This window comes from Rhinatrema bivittatum, chromosome 6, assembly GCF_901001135.1.
Source record: "Rhinatrema bivittatum chromosome 6, aRhiBiv1.1, whole genome shotgun sequence".
Classification (NCBI taxonomy): domain Eukaryota; kingdom Metazoa; phylum Chordata; class Amphibia; order Gymnophiona; family Rhinatrematidae; genus Rhinatrema; species Rhinatrema bivittatum.
In genome coordinates, this window is record NC_042620.1 from 262234643 (window position 1) to 262250428 (window position 15786).

The 15786-nt window shown below is 46.5% G+C and overlaps 1 long non-coding RNA gene across 1 annotated transcript in view; it reads left to right on the plus strand.

Moving 5' to 3' along the window:
- Nucleotides 1-3566: 3566 nt before the first annotated feature.
- Nucleotides 3567-15786, plus strand: part of LOC115094213 — a 44968-nt gene continuing 32748 nt past the window's right edge. Inside the window, exons 1-2 of the long non-coding RNA XR_003857509.1 lie at nucleotides 3567-3800; nucleotides 4391-4461. This is a non-coding gene — a long non-coding RNA (uncharacterized LOC115094213). The remainder of the gene's footprint in view (nucleotides 3801-4390; nucleotides 4462-15786) is intronic.

Genomic DNA, 15786 nt, shown 5'->3' on the forward strand with positions numbered 1-15786 from the left:
CATCTGCTAGAGACAGAATACTGGCAGGCTGCTGTCACTACAGGAGTATATATACTATGATGTCAGCTTGCTCTGTCTCCATCTGCTGGCAGGGGAGCATAATCCACTTGTCCCGAGTCCATCTGTCTACCCATTAGGAAAAAACAAATTTCATCCATTATGATTCAAAACAATTAAGTTTTGAGGACTCAGTGCCCCCTTGAAATTAAAAGTTTGTTTTTAGACTTTTCCTGTCTTGAACAATTATTAGAATGCAAATTTTCAGCTTATCTGATGTAGAAGATGGTTAAAGTATATACATTTTGACTAACATTTACAGCAGTAGCAGCCTAGTGGTTAGAGCTGCAGGCTGTGAACCAAGGAAACCAAGGTTCAAATCATACTGCCATTCCTTGTGATAAGTCATGTTACCCCCCCATACTTTGCACCTCAGGTACAAACAGATTGTAAACCCACTGGGGACAGGGAAACACCTACAGTACCTGAATTTAATCCACTCTGAAGTGCCAAAAAGCAGCATATAAATCAAATAAAGGGAGGAAGCTCAAACTGCACATTAATACTAACACAGGAAAAGTCTTAAAAACAAAAAACTTTATTCTAAGGCAGGACCTGACCTGATCCAAAGTTTCAAATTATATATAACAATGTAAGTAGAAAGTAACAGGAAGAGACCCACCTTCATAGCCCCAACCAGCCAAAAAGTTGTCTATATGGCAATTTCTGGCACAGTCACAAGTATCAAAACACAATGGAAAAGAGTTCTGCTTCCTCATTGGTAGATTTGTCCCCTCTTCCCCTCTCCAGCTTCTCTTGCCTCCTTTTGGTCTGCTTGTGCTCCTCTCTCTCTCTACTACTTTGTATAAAGCCCTGGCTTTTACTCCTACCAGTAACAAAGGGCTGTGGCACCTCCTGCACTGAATGATGCTCTCACCTGATCGTTTGCCATATCTCCCTATGCCTCTGTTATTTCCCCATTTTGCTCTTCCCCATTACCTTTTGCTGTCTCTGCCTTTCCCCCTTGCTTTCTTTTTCTTGTAGGAAACCTGTGCATTAGTTACCACGGTGCAGAGATCCTAGGCATGCTTTTGGAGACCTGAAAATTTGGAGTCAAACTTTGTGTTCCCACGTATGACTCCATGGCACCGCTATAGGGGTAAAAAGTTGGAGATTGGTGTAGAGGAGGGAACAAGACAAGTACAGGCATACCTGAAGTAAGAGAAGTTATAGAGGGAAAGGAAGGGGGAGTTGTAGTGAAAAGGCAAAGCAGGTAGAGGAGAAAAAAAAATCTACAAGAAGAATTTACTGTTTGTGCCATTATACCTTAGAAGCAAGTAGGTACCACAACCAACATGGGTCTCTTCCCATTTCTTTCACATTACTTTGGTGGCCCCTAGAGGCATGAAAAGCATATCATTGCCTTTAAGGTGATTTGTGGTACTATCTTAGTTACAAAAAAAAAATGCTATGTATTTTTCTCTCTAAATATACTAGTAAATCTGGTAAGTGTAAAATTTTGGTTAATATAGTTGGACCACAGGCCTAGTGGTCAGCATAATGAACTGGAAATCAAGAGACATGGGCTCAAATCCTGCTTCTGCTAGTGACACTTGCTATGACCCCTGGGCATATCACCATCTCCCATAGCCACTCAGGGCCTGATTCAATACATTTTATTTCCCAATAGATACAGAATGGAAAAATAAGACTTAATCAGGCTCTTAGTCTGTACACTATACCTGTATGTAATTTGTTATAAAGTGCTTCACCATATAAATGCTAAAGAAAAATAGTAAAGGGATAAGATTGGTAATTATATAAACATGAAAAGGCTGCAATATGAAAGCAGCATGCAATAAAACATGTCAATAGTATTAATCTAGCATGTGATAGGACTGCAGTAACTATGCAACGAGCATGAAATAGGGAGGTTTATAATGGCCTGCCAACATCTAAGACACAGCATAGTACAGGACTGCACATTCAGAATCATGGGTTCCCTCCCTGTATAATACAGGGAGGTGTGTTGGGGGTAGGAAATAACAGGATGTCACCTCCACCCCAGCATGAGATAAGGTTGTAAGTGATATGCTAGCAAGATTTAACATAAAAGCAGAGAGAATGGCAGCAGACATGGACTATATGATCCATCCAGTGTGCCCATTTGTACTATTCTACTGTGTGTTCAGTTAGTATGAGATCAGGCTGCATTTATAAGACTCAGCTAGTGCAAAGCTGGCTTGAGAAGAGACTGCACATAGTTTGAGGTTGCCAGGTTGACCTAGTGTCAAGCTGAAATTGGCATAAGGCTAGCATCAGGTAAAGCTGCACTGGGAAGTAGTCAGCATATAGTAAGGTTACAGGTAGGAATAGTTTGGTCTGGGATGTTGAAGGTAGGAGGTGGTTATCATGGGATAAGTTAGCAGCTGTCACTAGACAATGCTCCAGCTGGCATGGAGAAGAGAAGTAGCATGAGTTTGCCAAGGGATGAGACTGCACAGAGGATGCTACGGCCATGACATCAGCTGATATGAGGTAACGTTGCAGTTGAAGGCTGCAGTTAGGAAGCACAGGTAGTGCAAGACCGGCACAAAATGAGGCTGCAACTTTAAGCAAGCATGGAACAGATAAGGGATTAGGCACAACTGGCACGAGACAGAACTGTAGCCGGCATAAAATGTTGCTTTTGGATGAGAACTGGCACTGGATTAAGACGTACGTACAAGGCATAAGGTTAGCATAGGGTAAGGTTACTGTTAATGGGGATTCGGAAGCAGGTTGGTTTGGGATGAGGCTAGTTACCATGAAAGCAATATGTGGGGGGAAAAAAAGCTAACAAGCATAAGATTAACCTGGGACGAAGCAACAATTGCCACTAGGTAAAACGACAGTTAATAAGAGGCTGGCATAGGACAAGGCTACAGTTAGCGTGAGCCTGGCAGGGGAAAACACTTAAAACGCAGGGGGCGAAAGCGTGCAGTTGGCATGAGACTGGCATGCTGGCCGGCCGACGCTGGCCTAGGAGGTTGCGGGAGGATGAGGTTGGGCGGGCTGCGCCTGGCCTGGGCAGGAGGCCGCGGGCTGCAGTGGCGAGGGGATGGGCGGGGAGGAGGAGGCTGCAGGTGGGACAAGCTTGGCCTGGAGGAAGCTGGAAGCGAGACGGCGGCGGCAGGAAGAGCTGGAGGGGTGGAAGAGCAGGGCGGGGCCGGGAACTGCACACTCACCACACCATGCCGTAGGCGCCCTCCCCGATGTACTGCAGCTCAGTGTAGCGCGGCCCCACGTCGAACAGCTGCCCCTTCACCCGACTCGATGCCGGGCTTCGGGTGTCCGGCCACGGCCGGAGCCGCCGCCGCTGCTGCAGCTTGCGCTCTCTCCGCTGCCGCCGCCATCGCCGTCTACGCCTCAGCCTCTCCCCGGCCCCTAGCAACCACGCAGCGCACGGCGCCCCGCCCCTAACAACCTCCCGAGAGTGGCCGGGGGGTACACGCTTTACCCAGTGACGCCAGCCACGCACAGCAGGCTAGAAAGGGCGGGGAAATAGAGCCGTTTCGCCGTGACGTCAGCTTCGAGGCGCTTCTGGCCTCCCTATTCTCCCCGCTTTACGTCGTTTCTTCTCCCCGGGCATAGGGGCTGTTATTATAGTAAAACAACAACAAAAACCCCTTCCTCTTTTTGTCCTACTCTTCAGCCATAGCTACTGTCTCCATACTTTATCAGTATTAGCCTGATGGCCATGAGTATAGTAATGCCCTCCCTGCTTGCCTTGGATTGGTCACTTTTGCAGCAGCTAAGCACAGGTTTGAAACACTTTACAAATACTAAAATATCTCTGCGTGGATTGAAAGAAATAGCAGAACGGTAAACAGAATGCTATCATCTTAATTGCAAAGTAAGGGGCTCTGTTTACTAAACGTTTTCTTTTATTTTGTGTCTATGGGAAAAGTGCTTTGTAAATAAGGTCCCTAAATTTGCTAAAATAAGTCTGCTGCTATCTGTGATAGGTATTACTATAGAGAAGAAAAACACAGTATTGTAGTTCTATTTTTTCAAGATCTTTCTGCTCAAATTTGAAGCCAGCACGTTTCTACAAGTCTATCTCCTCCCCTCGACTGCGAGGTTGCTGTATTTTTTCTCTACCTTCTATAAATACCAACAGTTTGCATTTGACAGACAGAACACACTTACCTTTTGCTGGGGGGACGACGACCCCCAAAATTCAGCCCATAACTCTGCTTGTGAAAAACGTCCAACACTGATGACTGCAGTACTGTGCTCCATTTCCAGTGATTTTATAGTTCTGTAGCTACCCGGGTATCTGGCATATTCTGTGAACTGTTTTTTAAAGTTATATGGCATGCATACTTTTCTTTTTTTAACTTATTTACAGCTAAGCTGACAACGTTTCCTGTCTTCTGGATGCATTGTGCTCTCTGGTCATAGAGCTCAGGTGGAGGAATAGTAAGTACTGGTAGAGCTGTTTGGGCGGACACTGTACTAGTATAGCATGATTGAGGTCACCGGGACAGACGTGAATTTGCAGAAATGTATGTAAATAGGTTTCTATAGTGGAAGAGCAGAGGGTGCTACAGTTTGTGATGCCCATGTATTAAAGTGCATTCAGCTGAACACACAGTTTAACTCTCATTCAAAAGCACATTTTGTGAGTGTAAACCTTACTGCCGATGCAATAAGGAGTTTTACACTCAAATAATTTGTATTAAAAATGTGAGTACTGTTTAGCACCCTCAAATGGAAATCCTGTGCAAATGAGGGCATTAAGTAGTACTCCCCGAGGCAGCGAGGTGCGCTGACCTAACCTGGATTTTCTTAGTGCTGGAAACTTAACTCCTGGAACAGAGATAAAGCTAAGTTTCCAGCGTTGCTATGCAGGCATATAAAATAACAAAATGTCTTTCCTGCTACTTAGCCGGATAAGTGTTGGTGGCATAGGAGATGGAATTAGGGTAGCAGAGGTAAGCACAGCCAGATAAGCATGATTTATCCATCTATTTATTTATTTTTTGTTATTCTCAGCAAAGTTCCTTTATTCCCTGTTCACTCCTCCCTTCCGCAGAGTAAAAACGGGCATTTGGCTTGTGCCAAATGCACATTTTAACTAGTCTGTGCACTTTTTAACTCCTAATGCATTAGGATAACATTAGCGTGCTGCAGTGGGAGTTAAACATTTTTTTAACACGTGCGTTAAAACTATGTGCTGAAATTCAGCACAAAGTTCTTTAAGACACATAGGACTGCATCGGCCTGTGGGAGAGCTCCTGGCCTGGCTTAACTATGGCCTTAGGAAAGAGAGAGAAAGGCAGTTTGTTTTGAGGCAAAACTTAGGCTAGGGATGCACCAAGTCACAAGGCCCATAATCTGAGGAAAAAAAAAATCCCACATGCATTTTTTTTTTTGAGAAATGAGTAAATGGATTTAAAAATGTTCACTAGGAGGATTCTGTGGCTTAATTATTATAGCACATTAAAAACCCACATCCATGTGCTGATCTTAACATAGGGGTAGATTTTCAAATACCGCGAATAGGCATACTTTTGTTGGTGCTCCAGGCGCCAACAAAAGTACGCTGGATTTTAGTAGATATGCGCGTAACCGCGCGTATCCGCTAAAATCCGAGATCGGCGCGCGCAAGGCTATCGATTCCGTATAGCCGGCGTGCGCCGAGCCGCGTAGCCTACCTCCATTCCCTCAGAGGCCGCTCCGAAATCGGAGTGGCCTCGAAGGGAACTTTCCTTTGCCCTCCCCTCACCTTCCCCTCCCTTACCCACCCGCCCGGCCCTGTCTAAACCCCTCACTTACCTTTGTCGGGGGATTTACGCCTCCCGGAGGGAGAAGTAAATCCCCGCACGCCAGCGGGCCGCTAGCGCGCTGGGACGCAACCTGGGGGCGGGTCTGGAGGGCGCGGCCACGCCCCCGGACTGCCCTGGGCCGTAGCCACGCCCCCGGCCCCCCCCCCAGAACGCTCCCGACACGCCCCGAAAACGCCGCTGCGCTCGGTCCCCCCCCGATACGCCCCCCTCCGAAAACCCCGGGACTTACGCGAGTCCCGGGGCTCTGCGCGCGCCGGTAGGCCTATGTAAAATAGGCTCACCGGCGCGCAGGGCCGGTGAGCCTATTTTATGGGGCGGATTTTAAGGGCCCTGCTCGCCTAAATCCGCCCAAATCCGGGCGGATTTAGGCGAGCAGGGCCCTTAAAATCCGCCCCATAATCTTTATTAAAGGGTGGGGCTGGCTTTTGTGGTGTGCAACCTGTATAGCTGCATTTGGCACCATTCCCAAGGAGGTGCTAATGTCCCCTTCTCTACCACTGGCTTCCAGCATTCTTTTCAGTTCTGGCAGCAGCCATTCTAGATCCCAAGGCGGGGGGGGAAAGGGTTAGAAACTGGTTGACCGACAGCCATCATTGGGTAAGAGTAAATAATTAATTCTGAGGCAAAAGTAATTAGTGGACTGTCTCGGGAATCAGTTCCGGGACCAGTTTTGTTCAATGTCTTTGTGAGCGATATCGCGGAGGGGTTAGAATGAAAAGTTTGGTTTTATTTGGATGTCACTAATATCTCTGCAAGAGAGTGGACACCCCTGGTGGAGCAGTGAGAATGAGAAGAGATCTAAGAAAACTTACAGAGTGATTGCAGGTTTGGCAGCTAAGAGTCATTGCCAGGAAATGCAGAGACCTGCATTTGGGATGCAGAAATCGAAAGGAACTGTATATGATGGGGGCAAAGAGACTGATGTGCACAGACCGGGCGAGAGACCTTGTAATGAGTGTCCGATGATCTAAAGGTAGCCAAAGAGTTTGACAAGATGGTGGCTGAAGACAGAATGATGCTGGGTTGCATAGAGAGATACATAACCTGCAGGAAAAAGGAGAAGGTGATGCACCTGAAGTACTGCATTCAGTTCTGGAGGCTATATTTCAAAAAGATAGAGATAGGATAGAGGTGGCCCAGAGAAAGGCAACCAAAGTGTTACAAGACTTGAGGACCTAAATATGTATTCCCTAGAAGAGAGGAGAGACAGGAAATATATGATAAGGATTTTTTAAATACCAGAAAGATATTAATAATGCACGAGAATCACATCTTTTCCAATGGAAAGGAACCTGCAGGACTAGGGGTCATGCTATGAAGCCGCAAAAGGGGTAGACAGGAACAATGTCAGGAAATATTTTTTCACAGAAAGGATGGTTGATGCCTGGAATACCCTCTCAGAAAAAGGTGAGGACAAGAACGGTAATGGAATTTAAAAGGGCATGAGATAAACACAGAGTACCCATAGGGGCTAGAGGAAGGAAATGAAGAACTGAGGTAACCTGTGGTAACATTTCTGCATGTTGATAATCTTCATGGAGAGCAATTACAACCCTAAGCAAAAGGCATGGGTTAATTGCACAGCGAGGCAGTCACAACTTTAAACACCTTGCTAGGCAGACTGGGTAGACAATTTTGGTCTTTATCTGTCGTCACTGTTAACCTGCCATTGGACGCGCGTTTTCCCTTACCCCTTATTCAGTAAGGGGCGGAAAACGCGCGGCCAACCCGCCAAACCTAATAGCGCCCTCAACATGCAAATGCATGTTGATGGCCCTATTAGGTATTCGCGCGCGATTCAGAAAGTAAAATGTGCAGCCGAGCCGCACATTTTATTTTCAGAAATTAGCGCCTACCGACGCCGGCAAAATTGAGTGTTGGCTGTCAAACCCGCTGACAGCCGCCACTCCTTTTGCCCGTTTCTACCGCCGGGCCTCATTTAAATACTGTATCGCAACGCCCGCTCTCCCGCGGACTTTACTGAATCGGCCTGCTTGTTACTAATACAGCCAGATCAGCTGTGTAGGCCCGGGATGCAGCGCCTTCAGAAGAATTCAGGGGATGTGTGCAGGAAGTGGAGCTGTTCCGCACCACTGCTGCCATCAGGAAGAGCCTCTTGGCCCTGCAGAAGCATTGGAGGCTGGGAGACTGCCAGGGCGCCACCTGCAAAGTCATCTCAGCCTGCAAAGGAGCCACCAGTAGGAGACAGCACCCACTGGGGAGCTAGATAGAGAGAACTATGCAGCAGGGCTGAGGTTTGTGAAATGGGGAAACTGCTGCTGAGCATGTTGGGTGTGGAGAGAGGGGAAGAGAGGGAGTGGGGGCAGGAGAAAGAGAGGACAAGAGGGGTCGAGAGGTCAGGTAAAAGACATCAGGGCCGAGAAATTTGGGGTTTGGTTAAATGCACATATAAATGCCCATATGCAACCCAACTGGATGAGTCTTAACTGAGTAGACTGGATGATGTCATTTATTATGTTATGGGAAAGGTAAGTGCTGGATAAATAGGGATCTTGTATGTTTTTCTAATGAAGATGATGGTGTACAAAAGGGAAGAAGGCAAATTAGACTTCTCTGGATATGGAAAAATATTGCAGGTGGTCGCACACTGTGGCAGGCAGCTGAGATGTATCTTAGATGTGTGGACTGGATACGTGAACAGAATGGATAGGGGAGATCTTTTTCTGCCATTTTTTGCTATGCTACTAGGTTAAAAGACACCTACCCTGGACCACTGATACACACCAGAAATTGTTGCTAAATATTTATCCTGACCCATATTACTTCAACTTCAATAATGAACAACTATTTACAGACGATGGGAACTGCTGTAGGCACCAGAATAGCACAGCGGTATGCCACTCTTTTTATAACAAAATCGGAAAAGACATTCTTGAGTAGATCCACCTTCGACCTTTCAGATATTACTGGTACATTGATAATTTCACACTTTGGAGTAAGGTAGAAGTAAACCTTAGGCATTTTTACAGCTCCTTCAATGCATTGCATCACACAATCAAACTCAAAATGGACTATTCCATAGAAAGCATTAACTTTTTAGATATTACAGTCTCTGTCCACAGTGGACACTTATAAACATCTGTTTACCGTAAAACAACTGATAGATGCAACTACTTTTACAGCTCCAGTTTCCAATTTTCACATATAAAATGTTATAGATGGCCAACCTGTTCCGACTCAAAGGACATGGATAAATACCTCAAAGTTCTAACTTAATTTTTCAAACAAAAGGACTATCACCTTAAAATCATTCCAACACCCAGGGAAACCTACTATAATATAAAGAGAGGAGAATCATAGAGCAGGTAACACTCGTGGTAACATACAACCTGGAGCCAGAAACCTAAGAAAAATCGTAAAAGACCTACAACCATTACTATTGGATGATGAATTATCGTAAGAAATTCCCTGCTCCTCGTTCTAGATCCTCCAGCAATCATCTAATCTCTGCAACAAAACTAATGAGAAATGAGCTTCAAACCGAAACCCAAATAAAAGACAATGGCATGAAACCCTGCAAGATACCATGAGGCAAGTTATGCCAGCACCTATCACATGACCCTACAGCTGTGCACAAGGGGAAGACATTCAATAGAGAAGTCATAATCATGGTTCTCTGTGAATGCAGCATAGATGATCTAATGTAAAAAAATGCAAAGAGGGGTTGCTGCATCAATGAAATAAGCCAAAAATGAAGGACAAGAATAAACCATCACAGACTAAAATGACACATAGGGCCAGATTTTAAAAGCCTTATGCGCGCAGGGCGGGTTACTTGCACCGGGCCTGTTTTAAAAAGGCCCGACGACGTGCGTAAAGCCCCAGGATGAGTGTAAGTCCCAGGGCTTTACTAAAGGGGCGGGGCCAGAGGCCTCCCACACAGCGGGGGGGAAGGCAGCGCGGCTCAGCACGCGCACGGTGCACCCCTTGCGTGCACCGACCCCTGGTTTTATAACGTGTCCATGTGTGCGCTCATGTCTTAGAATTTACCCCAGAGAGAACAGAGTGACACCTCAGGAGGTGAACGTTTTTTCAAGGAAAATTTCTCCTCTTAATAATCTCACAATCGGTTATGTAAAGGGAAGCTTTAGGTAGTTCACGAAGAACTCAACCTTTGAAATGAAGCTGATCAAACACAAAAGGATTTATGATCCTTGGAACGGTCAGCTCTCCTCCCTTTACTGAGCTTGCTATAATATACAGAGGACCTCGTGCCTCGCTAACGCCGGACTATTTCAACACAGTGCAACTGCTCTGTTTCGTCACCGGCCTGATGAAGGAAGGAAGCATAGCTCTCAAAAGCTACTCACAGATGCACTGAGTTATTCCAATAAAAAGGTATCCCCTACAGCTTATTTTTGCAACTTCCTCAATAAACATATCCTGACTCTGGACCTGAAGTTTCCTGTATCAAAGTTTGAAACATCGAGATTTTCTCAAGAAACTAGAAAAAAAAAAAAAGCAGTAAGAGGAAACATTAGCAGCAATGTGCAGGAGAGGAGATTCCTCCTCGTCAGCTGGTGTAAGATGCAAAGCAGCCTGCAAAACCTGGCAGTAATGCTAAGGTTCTTGGAGCTTGGAACAAAACAGTAACAATAAAGAGCAACAGAGCCCGTAAATCAAGAGGTGGGAGTAGTCAGTTTTCAGAAAAGCCTCTTCCAGAAGCTCTAAAGAGATGCAGTGTCAGGCTGCAGGGGGTACTAGTTTTTATTTTTATTAATAGGCTGGTCAAGGACCCAAGCGAAATGTGGATCTATGATCCATGGCTTGCCTGTGGAAATCCGTACCTCCCTGCAGAATCTACCTCTCACCTCGTCTAACATGTGAAGTGTGGCCACCGGTGAGTGGGCGACACGGCTAACTACTGGAGAAGGGCGCTGCCATCGTCAGTGCTTCCTCCCCCCCCCTATCTCCCAGCGCAGTCCCAACCCTTTGTAACCCCAAGTGGCAAGCGATGGGCAGGGCTTCATGCCATCCTTCAGCCACCAACTTCTCCTGCGGCGCTCAGAGGAAGAAGCAGGAGGTGATCTTGGAACTGTGGACATGGGCACCGCGTAGGACTGAGTCATTCTCAGATTGGAAGAGGATGATACAATATATGCATGGGGCGTTGAACGGAAGAAGAGAAGAAAACGGAATCTTTGGTCAGAATAAATTTGGCCAGCCACCATAAAACTACTCAATAAAATAGAACAGAACACGACAAGGCAGGGATATTTAAGGCAGTTGCGCATAATCCGTGCATGCCACGCCGGCTGCTGGGTATAGATGAACAAGAGCCCCCCCCTGCCCTTCCCAGTAACCACACCGTTCCATAACCAGATAAGCCTCTTTCATTTCTTTATTCAGTGGATGAAATGGCCACGGCAGCTTTAACGTGTATACAATGGAAATGTAATAACAAAACATTACCAATAGCACGGCATATGTTCTAATCCTTCACCCTGCCCCACCAGCAAAGGGTGGGGAACATATGCCGTGCAGCTTGAAACGCCCTAACTAAATCCCTCAACTAGTAAAAAGCGGTCGCCCAGCAGCATCCTGCTCCCTGAATGCTGCCGCTCCATGCTCTCTGCCTCACCTTTCACGACCTTCCCCAGACCACCCCTACCATGGGGTGAGTAAATACTAGTATCTTGTCATTGATAACTGCCCAGGGCCCCCCCTTCTTCCATCGGGGAGCTGAGACACTAAATTGCTCATGGCTGTAATCAGCCTAAGTGCCCCCCCCTCCTCCCATCCAGTGGCACCTGAGCATAACTGTTCAAGTTGCACCCCTTCTTGTGCCAGCGAGGAGCCCCCAAGCTATCCCATGCCCAAATGCTGCCGCCTCCCCGCCTTTTCTTTGTCTCCAAGGACCCCCTGTTGCTCATCAGGGGCCCGGCCCCTTCAAACTGCCAGGATACTTGCTAGCCGTGCCCTAAGCCTCCTTCCCTCCTCGCCTGGATGGCAGCTCTGGTTACATAGCCTATGCCCCCTACGAAGGCTGGGCCTTCTGTAGTTGTCCATGAGCTGCAAAGACAACAAGAAGTACCACCCACATCGAAAGGAGTCTACCTTTTGGGACATGTGCCTGTATGCACCCATGGATATGCATAGATCCAAAATAAAATTAAAAAAAAAAACAAAACAAAACGCTCTCAAGAGTCCTCATGGTAGCCCCCTGATGTCCTTATTTATTTATTTATTTAAAATCTTTGCTATACCGTCGTTTAGTAAAGCACCATCACAAATATTAGTTTGGTTACAAAAAATGTATCTATGAGAGTGCCATTACAGTATCAGTGTACATGCTTACATAATATAAGGTATAAGATGGGTGACATGGATCTAGTCCATTTCTATGATTAATAAGGTAATCCTACAAGAATGTGTTTAAACTGAAGTTCTCCAACACTATCATTTGAGAATAAAAAAAAAGAATGTGTGACCACATAATTTGGTACAGACAGGACACCAAATCCAACCCAACACACATGCAGCAATCGAATAAAAGTTCCTTCCCTTCAGGAAGAAGGCTAATAAAAACAAAACATTTTAAGGACAGAGTGATATAGAAGGCCAGAATTAGTCAACAGGACTCTGGGAAGGAAAGATTTACATTGGTTGCTATGTTAGTCTACTTGAATATATTTTTATTTAATGTCGTTGTCTGTTTTAATGCTGTAACCCATGGGGGAACACTTCATGTTGGATTAGGCAGGCTATAAAACTTAAAAATAATAAATAGAAATAAAGGATCAAACAAGTTGTAGGCGACACCTTTTTATTGGATTAATTCATTGCATCTGCACCTATTCTTGGAGACCTGTGTCAGGTCAGTGAAAGTGACAGCACACTGTCTGACCTGACACAGGAAGCATTGTTCTCACAGACTAGTCAGAGGTGTAACAAGTCCAATAAAAAAGGTCTCACCTCCAGCTTGCTTCTTAATCCTGATTTCTAATTTAGAAAGAGAATTGGGGAACAAAAATAAAATTGCACCTGTTAGAAAAGAACACAAATGACTGCAGCACCTCATCCATCATCAGAAAAAGAACTGCCCCCCCCAAAAAAAAAAAAAATTTACCAAAAAAGATTCCAGCAACGCTTCATCCCAGGAAGGAAAGATATCAAAATCAGGCATCAGTGACAAACAAGAAGTCAAGGAAAAGAAATGTGAAAAGTGAAAAAGAACCAACTGCTAATACATAATGCATCAGTTCCCTCTGCTGTGAAACCTTCTGTTGATCAGATCAGGCAGTGTCAGACGCCCGCTAATAGCAGCCTTACTGAGGAAAGAAAGGCAACGCTTTCAGCAAGAGAGAGAGAGAGAGAGCAATTCTGATTATTAGGATACACTTTCAGAGTGTAAGAACAAATACTAAAGGCTGAAAGACCTAAACACACAATGTCTTACATCAGGGGCCCCCAAACATTTCAGAGGAAAGGCCACATAAAACCGAGAGGGCCAAGCAACGGCCTTTGAATTTTGCTGTGGGTGTGTGTTGTGTGTTGCAGGGTCCCCCTCACATTGTGCTGTGATGAGGAATGTGTGTGTTTGTGGGGGGGGGGGGGGGAGTACACCATGCTTAGACCTTTAATTTAATTTGAAATGCTGGAAAGGGGAAAAGAGGAGAGCAGAGTTCCTAAGAGTGCCAGTAATAACACTTCTTGAGAGTTGGTAACTGCCACTTTCAAGGGAAACCTGACCCCTGCATCTGTCTGCTGAGGTGTGTGTGTGTGTGTGTGTGTCTGTGGGGGGGGGGGTAGGTTTGGGTAGCAGTGTGTGTGTTCTAGGCCCCCTCACCACCCGGACCCTCTTCCTGCACACGTGATGTCACTCGACAGCCCTGTCCCTTGATCACTGCACATCCACTTTTCAACTTCCATTGTGTACCAATGCCTTCAGATTTCTGCATCCCAAATGCAAGACTCTACCCATTTTTGCATTTAATTTTGCTGAGCATTCAACCCACTCCTCAAACATTTTTAAATCATTTCTTATTCTCGGGAAGGGGAGAGTAAATAGGGCAAGAAGAGAGAGAGAAGGGAGGATGGGGATAAAAGGATGGGATTGGGAGGAGAGGTGGATTGAATTGGGAATGGAGGCAGAGAGGAAAGGAACTTGGAGAGACCAGAGGGGTGAGGACAGGATCAGAGATGGAATAGAGGCAGGTCAAGGGTGCCGGGAGCCTTAGGCAAATCTTCAGCCTCCTCTGACCCTCCCGTGCCCCTTTAATTACCCTACTAGTAGCAACTCCAGCCTTTCCTACTGGTGGCAGCAGCAGCAGCAGCAGCTCCGGCTGTGTTTCCCTCCTTGGACAGCGTACAATCCAGCATTGCATCCACCCTCTCTCTCCCCCACTCCTTTCCAGCATCTCCCTCTCTCTCTTCCCATCTGCCCTGCCCACTTCAGCCCTACTGTTGTGTAGGTAACCTTCCAATGGGCCGATTCAGTAAAGTCCGCGGGAGAGCAGGCAAACGCCCGCTCTCCCGGCACGCGATTCTGTATTTAAATGAGACCCGGCGGTAGAAACAGGCAAAAGGAGGCGCTTGGGACACTAGTGCGTCCCTAGCGCCTCCTTTTGGCCCAGAGCGGGCGGCTGTCAGCGGGTTTGACAGCCGACGCTCAATTTTGCCGGCATCGGTTCTTGAGCCCACTGACAGCCATGGGCTCGGAAACCTAATAGCGCCCTCAACATGCATTTGCATGTTGAGGGCGCTATTAGGTTCGGCGGGTCGGAAGCGCGTTTTCCGCCTCTTACTGAATAAGGGGTAAGGGAAAACGCGCGTCCAATGGCGGGTTAACAGTGCCGCGCCGTACTGTATCGGCCTGCAAGTGAGCAGAGAAGGGGGCAGGGCTTTCTTTTCATATTCTAATCACTTGCTGCCAGTAAACCCTCCCCCATTTCTCCCTCTTCTCCAACATCCACCCTCTGGCCTCCTAGCCCAACTTCCCTTTCTCTTGCCTCTTCCTCCTTCCCAGCATCTATCCATTGCCTTGCCCTCTCCCCCTTATCCATCATACCTGCCTCTACCACTCCCTTCCTCCTTCCCCCAGCAGGCATTTGGCTCCTTCCTTCTTTTCTTCCCCCAGCATCTGGTTGTTTCTTTTCTCCCTTTCCCAGTTTAACTGCGTAGCAGGATCCGGTGCTGTGGTTTCCCAGTTGCTTTGCCTCGCCTCCTTCCTCAGTGCCGGCACAGAGAGCTGTTCAAACGTCACAGGCCAGCGGCAGCACTTCCTGATCTTGTGCATTGCAAAATCAGCATCAGAAAGTGCCGCTGCTGGCCCATGAGAGCCGAGCCCGCTCTTTGCTGCTGGCATCAAAGCAGCTGTGCACAGGCTCCCGCCACTCCACGCGGCTGGTTCCTTCAGCTGGCAGGGCCTGGGGCTTCCACAGCTTGGGCCTTGCTGGAGCATTTTTTTTTTTTTTTGCTGCCTCTCCCCAATTTTTGGGCTGCAGTTGGCTGCCTAGTTCACCTAATGGTAAAGGTGGCCCTGAGTTGAGGGGATAGAGCCTGATCCTAGACCAGTAATCCTACTCAAGGACCTAGCCTGGTCCTTAGGCCTTGAAAGGAAGCTGCTGGGGCTAAGATGCCTAGATACTGTAGTCCATAAAGAACAGGACCCTGTGTTGCAAGTAGTTGGTTTTTTGATGTGAATTACGTGAGATGAGACCCAACGATACCTTGAACTGAATAACTACGGGACTTGCTGTGTATATATATATATATATATATATATATATATATATGCTACAACGCACGCTGCCAGAGAGCTTGCATCCTGTTTTGAATTGCTGTTTGTTAAGTGGCAGTTTAAATGAGCAAGCTTGAAACCTGATATTGTATAATGTAAAAAAGTTATTTCTGTATTAGTGTGCTTGCAATAAAAAAAGAAAAAAAAAAAAGCAAGCTGCAGGTCATGATTGAGGTGCACTGGCAGAGTTAC